The 12,255-nt window shown below is 38.2% G+C and overlaps 1 protein-coding gene across 1 annotated transcript in view; it reads left to right on the top strand.

Annotated features, from left to right (window-relative positions):
- Positions 1-12,255, top strand: part of LOC137416790 (sodium channel protein type 4 subunit alpha-like) — a 170,623-nt gene that overhangs the window by 48,853 nt on the left and 109,515 nt on the right. The window lies entirely within an intron of this gene.

Raw genomic sequence — 12,255 nt, 5'->3', positions numbered from 1 at the left:
TTTTTCCTCCTTGAACAAACGTCGAGTCAACATTTATAAATAGCTTATCATGGCGTTTTTGTGGGAGCAACGGCCCAACGGCCTCTACCGGAAGTAAAACATATTATAAACCACAAACACGTATGATTAGCTTTTTAAACAGTCGCTAATGTTGTTTGTAGCACTAAACGAAGAAATTTGGAGGAATCTTTCTTACAGAACTGAGCAAAGATCTACTGTACTCTATATACCCCACAAGGGTTGGGTTAATAACATATGACCCTTCCTGGTGCTAACGTGGCGTTTTTCGTAGCGAACTTTAGAAACTCGCTCCTGCTATTTTCCACGAAACTGAAAGGGAGGAAGCCCGGGTTGTGTTAATTTACCAAGCAGCTAGCTAGCACTTGCCAAGCTAGCCGTTCCTTAAGGGTTTTGAATGGAATGCTTGCTCGAATGCTTAAACCACTTGCTGATCTCTCCACAAGAATCTTGGTAAATGAACACACACCCAATGTTCTTGAGACCCGACCCTAGATCGACTGTAATCTATATACTCCAAAGAGGAATGACATTTCCTGCCCCTCCTGTAGTGAGCGGGTGTACTAGTAGTACAAACAAGCATTCTGAGTATTGAGCTGCAATACATGTCCCTACCGGCAGTCTGTCGTCCGGAAAACTGTTGGGGAAATTACCAAAGGGTTATTTACCCACAGGTTCTGAATCGATCCCAATCGCTAATTACCTCAGGACGGGCTCACCTGTGATTCGCACTCGGGACTTCCATTTTTACACCTTGCCGACAGGTCAGCAGAAGCACGAGAAAATAAGTTGTTGATAAAGAACCTTTCGAGTCGCTAAATATCAGTAATTTATTCTATTTTCCGGTTCACGATCAATGATCGATGTGTATATATATGTTGCTCGGCTTGGCTCCGCCCCTTCCGAAAGTGCACGCTGTGTCGCGCTTTTGACGTTCGCGAGACGAGGCTGAGGGCGCGCAGTGCGGCTTGAGGAGAACTCTAGAATAAACAAGAGATATCCATTTTTAAAATATTTTCGTTTAATTAACGATATCTGCCAAACCACGTGCCCTATCGCAAATTCCAAAAGGACATTTTAGTAGACTGACATGCTGAACAGATCTGTGAAGTTTCCCCTCGATTGGATCAAAAATGACGGAGGAGCTCGGTTTTAAAGGTTCATGCTTAAAAACGTCATGACTCTGAAACCATGTGACGCATGACGTCATGCTCGCTGACTTTTTTGTTCGTCATGGGTATGCAATTCTGCCTGCAAAGTTTGGCTTCATCAATCTGTTCAGCCGTTGCAGAGAAAAAGGGGTTTTCGTGTTTTCACGAAAAACAATATGATGGCCGAACCACGTGACCTGTGACGTCATAATTACCATTACAATATTCTACAGACCGAGTCCCTCCTATGGTGAAAATTTGATCTCAATCGGTCCTATTATTGCAGAGAAAATCATTTTTAAAGGAAATTAAAACTTAAAATGGCACTGAGTTAAGGATCATCAGAATTATCAGAATTCCCAAAGTTCAAAGTGCCATAACTTTGTCAAAAATGATCGAAACGTCGTGAAGTTCGAACCTGATCTGTAACTTATCATGAGGAAACCATGTGCCAAGTTTGAAATCATTAGCATTAAGCGTTTAGAAAAAAAGTCCGGAAAACTGTTCTTTGCGTGACGGACTGACGGACTGACAGACGGATAAACTGACGGACTGACAGACTGACAGACTGACAGACTGACGGACTGACGGACTGACAGACTGATGGACGGAGGGACGGCGTGCAAACCTATAGTCCTCTCCGGTGTACACCGGTAGGGGACTAATAAGACAAAACTCACCTGAGATGGTTGAGGAGTAGGCAGTTGGGGTGTGGATTCTTTATGAGGATGAAAATGAGCTGGTTATAGGGGGTCTTCTCTGTAAGTTTAAAATATTTATCCAATGATTGCTGGACAGCTTTATTCTTCTTCTGTTGGTGCAGCTAATTGCAGCAGGTAACTCAGTTGAGGCAGGTAACTCAATGAGGTAAGCTCATTGCTATCAGTTAACAACCTGTTAGCCATTGAGCTGTCTTCTTTGTTTGGCTCATCCTCACTGAAGATTTTCTTTATTGCTTCCATATGATCAAAAACCTCTGATAATCTTTGTACAGTGAATGATTGAAGTGATGGTGCTTCCACAAGAACATCCTCTTCTACAATTAATTGTTGGTCCATCTGCATCATTTCCTCATTTAATAAGTCCTCTCCATGGAACTCAAACAACTCCACCACGTTCACCCCGTCTACGTCGTCGAACCCAACTTGAATGGCCAGCCCCAAATGTTGCGTTAAATTTCTGGGACTGTCTTCTCAAATCCTCAGACGTTGTTGATACATTTATGCCAGGGTTTTCAACACCATTTATATTTGACAATGTAACTTTCTGCCACGACCCCCCTATGTTATCAGTGGCTTTCATTATGGTGTTTTTTAGGCCCCTGGAAGTAGTACGATGCTGTTGCGTTGGCAACAACGTATAAGCAAAACATCGTAAACGGCCTAATTGTATTTGAAAATATATTTTGGCCAATGTTGTGATCAAAATGTTGTGGATATTGTTCCTTCACTTAATGAATGACTGCTTATATCATTGAATATCTGCAATTTTGTTAGTTATAATGGAAAAGCCAAAATTGTGTAATCATACTATATCTATGATAGGTTTTCAGATGGGTGGAGGTCATAAGCTCACTGAAGAATGCAACATTCTTAGGTGCAAAAGAAAGTGCATTTTGGAATTATTCTCAAGACCTGTTGAGGAGTTTTGGGGTCATCACTTTAATGTTTGCTCATGGCATACTACCACATACACTATAGGGTAGTAGATTTAATTGAAAAAGTACAGAGTAAAGTAAAAGTTATTGCCCGTGAAAATACGATTCCACGTACATCACATTCAGGGTACCTCAATGCACTAAACACTGCAAAACTGGAGGTTCTTGGAAATGACAAGAAGGCTTTAGGTGTTCTGAAATGTTCAAGTATATAATTCAATTTAAATAAAATAAAGATTGTAAAAATCGTATGAAAAAATAATTCTGGAATGTTACCACTGTTGACATAGAGTCCATTACACCACCCTATCTAAAATGTTACATTCGTTATTCGTGCCTATTGTTGGTGTCCTTTATGACGTCCTTCAAATAAAGTACGTTTTTTGTTTAGAATTCTTTTCAATTTTCTTTGACTGCCAGGCAGGCAGATAGTAAAAATATTATCTCGCTCCTCTCTGTGAATATGCGGTCATGACAAATTCAGAGACAAAGTATCATTAAATGGCAGGTTTGTTTTCCGATTCATGTTCCGATACATATTTAATATACTAGGGCATGCCCGTACTATATCTATATCTAAAATTATATCCCCCCCCTCTATTTACATGAAATGGTTTGGTCCAAAGCGAACGGCTTGCGAGTGGTGACAATCCCCCCCCTCTATTTACATGCAATGGTTCGGTCCAAAGCGAACGGCTTCCGGAGTTTGGTAAAGAAATCGCCATCGCGTGCACAAACGCGCAGGAAAGCGAATGAATCGCAAATTCGTTTTTATTAGTTGTAAAACATAGTTTAACGCCAACATAGTTTGCAAACGTGAAATAAATGAATACGCTCTCAAATGTGCCATCCGAGGCAGAGTGTGCCCGCCACGTTCGGCACACGCGATCGTTCGCTGCTCTCTGATTGGTTGAATCGTTTTTTGGACATAGCTCGGTAAGTAATTGTCCGATTAATATGAAACCTTGAAAAGGCACATCCTCGGGTCCCCAGCAATATACCTGGCAAGTTAAAAGTATATCGGACCCGTGGTTGTCGAGAAACAGCGGTCACAGACAAACGTACAAACGTACAAACGTACAGACAGAGATTAGTGGAATTATAGATAGATAACATTCAATTTAACTTAAGTTGTTCCTCGATCATAAACTGACGTTTGTGGACAGTCAGACGGAAGGTCATGAACCAATTGCTTAACCCCGCTTTTTGCTTTGCATGTATGGGGTAACTACTGAGACCTGTCTTTCTTCGGATAATTACAATGCTGTTTGTATAATGAAAGTATCTGCATTACCTTCAGCAAGGTTACCCAGCTAACACAACACCGTTGGGCCAACGTTGGCCCAACGGTGTTGTGTTAGCTGGGTATATTACAGCTCCTCTTCTGCAAATGGTTTCCTATCATGTCCACAAAATATATCTTACTTTTGCTGTTGGATAAGAATGTTACTTTGCTCATAAGAATTGGAGAAGCCTCTTAATGTCACTGTTGATTTATCTGTGCGCCTTTGATGCTCCAAATCTTTGGTGCTGAAATTGAAATAATTATCTGACCATCGAAAACAACCGTTACTGTTCCATAATGCTGCTCTAAATAATTTTCATAATGCCTTAGAACATCTGCAAATGTACCCATTTTGGACCATGGAAGTCTTGTGTGGCAATGCACCACCATCAAGAACGTAACAAGCATCTTTAGGTTGAATTGGATTACCATTGACAGTCTTGTCATCCAGAGCTTTAGCTTGAGTTGGCTTGTCAGCTTTCTTCACAGAATGTGTCTGTGGATGAAATAAAGAAGGTGGAATCGTGAATAATTAATAGCTGAAGCTGTGGGGAAATGTCTGCAAATGTTTTTAATGATAGTGCTACGAGCAGTCACCGAACCAAGAGACTTTCATGAGTTTCACCATCAACATGAGTCTATCATCAATAGCAAAACTGTTTTTTACCTTCGCAAAAGCGGAAGGTTATGTTTTGATCGCTGTGTATTTATTTGTATGTCTGTGTGTGTGTATGTTAATCGCATAACTCAAAAAGTATTCAACCGAATTGCATGAAATTTGGTGGGATGATTGGTTATTATACGGGACACATTTGATTAGATTTTGGGAAACAGATTTGCTCAAATTCTGACTTTTTTTAACTTGATCGTATTTCACTCAAAGTTATGAGCGACTGAAGAAGAAGATGTCCATCCAGGACGTCATCACTATAACGCGATCTCCCGCGATCATTTCAACCTCAAAAAAAATTATAATTGCAGATTTGTCAAGAGATGAGGCATATTAACAAACGAATGAAACAGATTTGCTCAAATTCTGACTATTTTTAACTCGATCGTATTTCACTCAAAGTTATGAGCGACTGAAGAAGAGGATGTCCATCCAAGACGTCATCACTATAACGCGATCTCCCGCAATCATTTCAACCTCAAATGAAATTCAAATTGCAGATTTGTCAATCGGGGAGGCATATTAACAGACGAATGAAACAGATTTGCTCAAATTCTGATTTTTAAAAATCGATCGCATTTCACATAAAGTTTCACATCGCATACACTCCCATGCCAAGTACAGAACAGTAGCTGCGGCGAAGGTATGCGCTCTACCGAGTGCCCGGATTCTAGTTTAAACTGTCATCGTGCTGAAATGACTTGACAGTTGAGGCAGGATTTGTATTCACAAATTCTCTGAAATTGACATGACGCTCCTAAATTATTTAAATATATGTCTATGCTGTTTTTGCATCATATACATTCACCTTTTGCTGACTGTCATTTATTCCACTCAATGCACTACTCAATTCAGGATGGTGTGTATTGATGGGATTATGACTTGCCAAAAACTGCACAATCTTTTTTGAAGTCTTTCAGGTCTCTTTTCATCATAGCTTCAAAGATGTAATTGTGCTTTTTACTACTAATGCACAAAACTCCAATGAGAGTGCAAATAGTTTTTGGGAATTCACTGTAAGCAGGATGAGTGAAAATCCACATTGCTCATTGGCTCTCTGTCATACCTCATCATGCATTCATTACCCCTCCTCTGCTCTTAGTAGATGTCATAAGCGATTGTTCTATCAACATATCTGTCCAAACACCAGACATCACCTTGTCCTGTCTTCTTAGAAGGAAATTACCCTCATTCATCATGCTGTGGGCACCTGGATATTGTTCTTCTAGATGATGTATCATCTGTTGAAGATTACACTCTAGCACATTTGACATAATTATTGTGCTTGGCATTTGCAAAATAAAAAAGGAAGCATACGCTCCACAGCCTGTAGATGCATCTAGAGGCTCCCGGTCCTATCTGTCCATATAAAAGCTTTTGTGTTGTCTATCATCCGTTGGTGCATAATCAAATGAAGATATTTCTCAACGTTATATTACTTTATACTTTTGATTTAGCAGCTGCATGGAAGTCTATTTTACTATAAAACAAAAATAGTTTCTGTAAATATTATTTAAATTTAAATACTTATGTCTACTATACTAATACAACACATTTGGTAAATGTAATTGTTAAAACTTTTTAAATACTTGTATCTACTATATTAATACAACACATTTGGTAAATGTAATTGTTAAAACTTTTTAAATACTTGTATCTACATACTATATTAATACAACACATTTGGTAAATGTAATTGTTAAAACTTTTTTAATACTTATGTCGACTCTACTAATACAACACATTTGGTAAATGTCATTGGTAAAACTTTTTTTTAATACTTATGTCTACTCCACTAAAACAACACATTTGGTAAATGTAATTGGTAAAACATTTTCAATACTTATGTCTACTCTACTAATACAGCACATTTGTAAATGTAATTGTTAAAACATTTTTTATACTTATGTCTACTATATTAATACAACACATTTTGTAAATGTAATTGTTAAAACATTTTTAATATTTATGTCTACTATATTAATACAACACATTTGGTAAATGTAATTGGTAAAACTTTTTTTTAATACTTATGTCTACTCTACTAATACAGCACATTTGAAAATGTAATTGTTAAAACATTTTTAATACTTATGTCTGCTATATTAATACAACACATTTTGTAAATGTAATTGTTAAAACATTTTTAATACTTATGTCTACTATATTAATACAACACATTTTGTAAATGTAATTGTTAAAACATTTTTAATACTTATGTCTACTATATTAATACAACGCATTTGGTAAATGTAATTGGTAAAACTTTAAAAAAATACTTATGTCGACTACTAATACAACATATTTTGTAAATGTAATTGTTAAAACATTTTTAATACTTATGTCTACTATATTAATACAACACATTTGGTAGATGTAATTGTTAAAACAATTTTAATACTTATATCTACTATATTAATACAACGCATTTGGTAGATGTAATTGTTAAAACTTTTTTATATACTTACGTCTGCTATATTAATACAACACATTTTGTAAATATAATTGGTGAAACTTTTTTTTATACTTATGTCAACTCTACTAGTACAACACATTTTGTAAATGTAATTGTTAAAACATTTTTAATACGTATGTCTACTATATTAAGGGTGTAGTACTGGAGAAAAATTGAGAAAACTACATAGGTACCTTTGAGAGGCCTTTACACAAAAACAAAGTCAAGTTAATATCTAATTTTCAGTTTTTCTTGAAAGATATAATCTTGGCTTTAACTCAGACCAGTTTCAACGCTTCTTTGTCATATTACATGCATATAATTTGCATAAATTAGACCGTCAATAAAAAAACAAGGAAAAACAAAGAACACATTTCTACTTCTATCTTCTATGTCACCTATCATTCTTTTCACACAAAACTTGGTACATGTATTATACATGTGTTACTCTACTACCTGATGAGAGAATTTTGTGAAATTATGTCAAATGTTCACTAATTAGCTAATTATGCCAATTACCAGATAAAACTTGGTTGTCCTTAAATAAATCCACAATGGCTACTCCTATAAACAAAAGCCTTCATCATTTTAAAGGAAGTGATATTCTGAATATCCTGTCCAAATTTCAGCCCAAAAGAATGATGCAAATTAAAGTTATAACAAATTTCATGCATGCAAAATGCAAAATATGATATTGAATTGAATTGAAATTTGAATTTTTCAATATTTAGGGGTACTTCTATGACCTCTAATAGCATGATTCTTGTTTATAAGACTATAAGGAAACTGTTCAGCTAAAACAAAAAAACAAAAAAAACAAAATCACCTGTTCACCAGTACTACACCCTTAATACAACGCATTTGGTAAATGTAATTGGTAAAACTTTAAAAAAATACTTATGTCTACTATATTAATATAACACATTTGGTAGATGTAATTGTTAAAACTTTTTAAATACTTAAATCTACTATATTAATACAACACATTTGGTAAATGTAATTGTTTAAAAAATTTCAATACTTATGTCTACGATATTAATACAACACATTTTGTAACTGTAATTGTTAAAACATTTTTAATACTTATGTCTGCTATATTAATACAATGCATTTGGTAAATATAATTGGTAAAACCTTTTTTTAATACTTATGTCTACTCTACTAATACAAAACATTTGGTAAATGTAATTGTTAAAACTTTTTAAATACTTATATCTACGATATTAATACAACACATCTTACTATAATTCACCAAATGTCCATCTGTCTGTTCGAAGGTACCGTAAAAACTGCTGAACCGATCGCAAAGATATTTTGCGTGGGTAATCCTGGTACCCCTGGGAGTAAAATAGGCTATTTAGTTTTCCCAATTTCAGCTTTGGTCTCCAGCATTCTCAGGTTTGGACTCCCGCATAACATTTGCGTTCGCATAACGTTCATTGTGACGATGTTCTCATTGTGACGATCTTACTATAATTCACCAAATGTCCGTCTGTCTGTCTATTCAAAGGTACCGTAAAAACTGCTGAACCGATCGCAAAGATATTTTGGGTGGGTAATCTTGGGATCTCCAGGAGTAAAATAGGCTATTTAGTTTTCCCAATTTCAGCTTTGGTCTCCAGCATTCTCAGGTTTGAACTCCCGCATAATATTCGCGTTCGCATAACGTTCATTGTGACGATGTTGTGACGATGTATGTGTTCATGGTAGTGTTTGACGTGACGGTGTGAACGTAATTTCGTAATGTTTTTCGTTTCGTAATCCTTTAATGAACATTTAATGCTTAATGAACGTTTAATGCCCTTCAATGTCCGGGGCCGCACGCGCGCTACACTGGACGGGCCAGCGTGTACCTTGCCCTTCGCCGTCAGGCTCGGGTAAACCGCTGAGCCCCATCCGTGATGGGGACTGGGGCTTGAGACAGTGTCCCACGAACGAGGAATTCCCAGTAAGCGCAAGTCATCAGCTCGCGCTGATTAAGTCCCTGCCCTTTGTACACACCGCCCGTCGCTACTACTGATCGGATGGTTTGATGAGATCCTCGGATCAGCCCCTGCACGGGCCGTTCTCGGCTCGTGCCGGTGCACCGAAAAGATGAGCGAACTTGACTGTCTAGAGGAAGTAAAAGTCGTAACAAGGTTTCCGTCGGTGAACCTGCGGAAGAATCATTATCGGGACAACATGAGAGCGAGCGAGACGCGAGACGTACGTGGTACGTGATCGTCCATGTACTGTTTAGCCATGTACTGTTTAGATTTTGATGATTTGCGTGTGATATGATTCAATGGATGTTTATATGAATCATTTAAAATAAAAAGCCTTCAATTTCTGCTATTTTACCTATTAAATTGGGCTTCCCAATTGAAGCCCCGCCCGTGGTGCGGGTACTGTTGCTAGTTTGGTAAATGTAATTGTTAAAATACTTAAATCTACTATATTAATACAGCACATTTACATACATTTGGTAAATGCAATTGTCAAAACTTTTTTTTAAATACTTATGTCTACTCTACTAATTCAACACATTTGGTAAATGTAATTGTTAAAACTTTTTCAATACTTATGTCTACTGTATTAATACAACACATTTTGTAAATGTAATTGTTAAAACATTTTTAATACTGTCGTGTGGTTGGCTCAGTTAACACTGAGCGTCACCATGGATGGATCGAGCTTAATGAAGGCATTTCCAATTCAATGGTGGTTGATATGCGAGACGGAATGAACTATGCCGACTTACCTTCACGGCTGCAGGCGTCTTCAACCTGAAATCAATAAATCAAACCAAAACGGGGTTTTGAATAGAAAGGGAAAATAATACAAGGGTTTATTCGAAATAAATATCGGGACAGGGAAACGCGACGATAAAAACTAAATCCTAAATCGGGATCCCGCACATCTCACTTCACATACAAGCACAGGGGAATGAATTAAGCAAAGAAACCATTGTGTGCGCATTTGTGGATGTGAGCTTATCTGTCTCTGGATGTGTAACGTCCGTCGTCCAACGCGGCTCCGGTTGGCGTGAAGAAAGGCCTCGATTTGCCCCCCTTTCTCGTGCTGCTTGGCCCATGTCCGCTGGTGCGCAGCAGGCCTCGCGTCCCCGCGCGAAGCGAGCGAGCGGGCGTGCAACCCGCAGCCGTGCAACGTCCTCCTCGGGTTCGGCTCGGCCCTCCGATGCACCCAACGTTCGTGGCGAGTGAGTCGCAGATGAAGGGACCAAACGAGCAGGGCGAGGGCGGAAGGAAGGTCTGGGAAGGCAGAAGCCAAAGCGAGAAGAAAGGTCGAGACGGACGTCCGGGCAGGATGGATCCAGGAACGAGAAGGGAAAATATTGGCGCACACACACGTTCACCACCAAAGTCCGGACCGAAGTGCCAGAATGTCCGCCGCTCCAAGTCTCTTGTTCGGCATGCTTTGACATCACCTGGGCCTCTTCCCCAACCAGCGTGGTGCCCCTCGACTTCCCGAATCTTCTCACCGCGTTGGTGTCCTCACATTGGCCGAGCGCTTCTTGTCCCCCATGTCATGCCATCCGTCGGTGGCCAATCAGTCTGCCGCTTCCTTCAACCTTCCTTTCACCAATCAGTGGCCAGCTTCTTACCCCAACCAATCACACATTCTCCTGGGCATGGCTCCCAGCCTGCATGGCACGATGTTTGTCGCCATGGTGGCGTACAGCGCGGCTGCTGCCTGTTGGTTCTTCCCAAGTCATTGTGGCGGTGGGGGAATTATTTAATGTGTGGTGCGCTAATTGGCCTATCTAATGTCTATGGGATGTATTGCCATAAGGGACACTGGGATGCTCACAGAGGGAACGACACACAATGGAGTTAGCATATTCCCTAATTCTACTTAACATGCCCCGCCCCCTCATGGCGGAGACGAAGATACGCACTTATTCCGACAAACCGGGCTAAACACAGAACTTATTACCCATGAGGTTCCCTATCACGACAGCCGGACACCTACCTATGCAGATTTACCTGGATCTAGATTTTCCTCTACACAAAATTCATAACGATACTTATGTCTGCTATATTAATACCACGCATTTGGTAAATGTAATTGTTAAAACTTTTTAAAATACTTATGTCTACTATATTAATACAACACATTTGGTAAATGTAATTGTTAAAACTTTTTTTAATACTCATGTCTACTCCACTAATACAACATATTTGGTAAATGTAATTGTTAAAACTTTTTAAAAATACTTATGTCTACTCTACTCTACTTATGTCTACTCTTATGTTATAATAATTATCCCTGGTGTTGGGCTAGCGGCTAGGGTGCCGGCTGGGATACCTAGGATCCTGGGTTCGAATCTCGGTCGATCGCCAAATTAATGCCAGGGGGGTTGACTCAGCCTGTCATCCTTCCGAGGTCGGCTAATTGAGTACCAGTTCACTGGTAATTCCCTGCTTGTCGTTGAAGGCGGCAAAAAGGGTTGGCGTCAGGAAGGGCATCCGGCCGTAAAACATTGCTTCCAAAAGGGGACCAAAAAAAACAACAACTACCACGGTCCCCGAAAAGGCCAACCCCCACTTTGCGGGGGAAAATGGCCTCTAAACTGTTTTTTTTTGTTTTTTTTTTATGTCTACTCTACTAATACAACACATTTGGTAAATGTAATTGTTAAAACTTTTAAAATACTTGAATCCACTATATTAATACAACACATTTACATACATTTGTTAAATGTAATTGTGAAAACTTTTTTTTAATACTTATGTCTGCTATATGAATGCAACACATTTGGTAAATGTAATTGGTAAAACTTTTTAAAATACTTATGTCTACTCAACTAATACAACACATTTGGTAAATGTAGTTGGTAAAACTTTTTTAAAAATACTTTTGTCCACTATATTAATACAACACATTTTGTAAATGTAATTGTTAAAACTTTTTAAAGACATATCTACTATATTAATACAACATATTTGGTAAATGTAATTGTTAAAACTTTTTTAAAATACTTATGTCTACTATATTAATACAACACATTTTGTAAAT

The sequence above is a fragment of the Myxine glutinosa genome, chromosome 1, assembly GCF_964187855.1.
Source record: "Myxine glutinosa chromosome 1, kmMyxGlut1.1, whole genome shotgun sequence".
Classification (NCBI taxonomy): domain Eukaryota; kingdom Metazoa; phylum Chordata; class Myxini; order Myxiniformes; family Myxinidae; genus Myxine; species Myxine glutinosa.
This window is presented reverse-complemented; position numbering and strand designations above follow the sequence as displayed.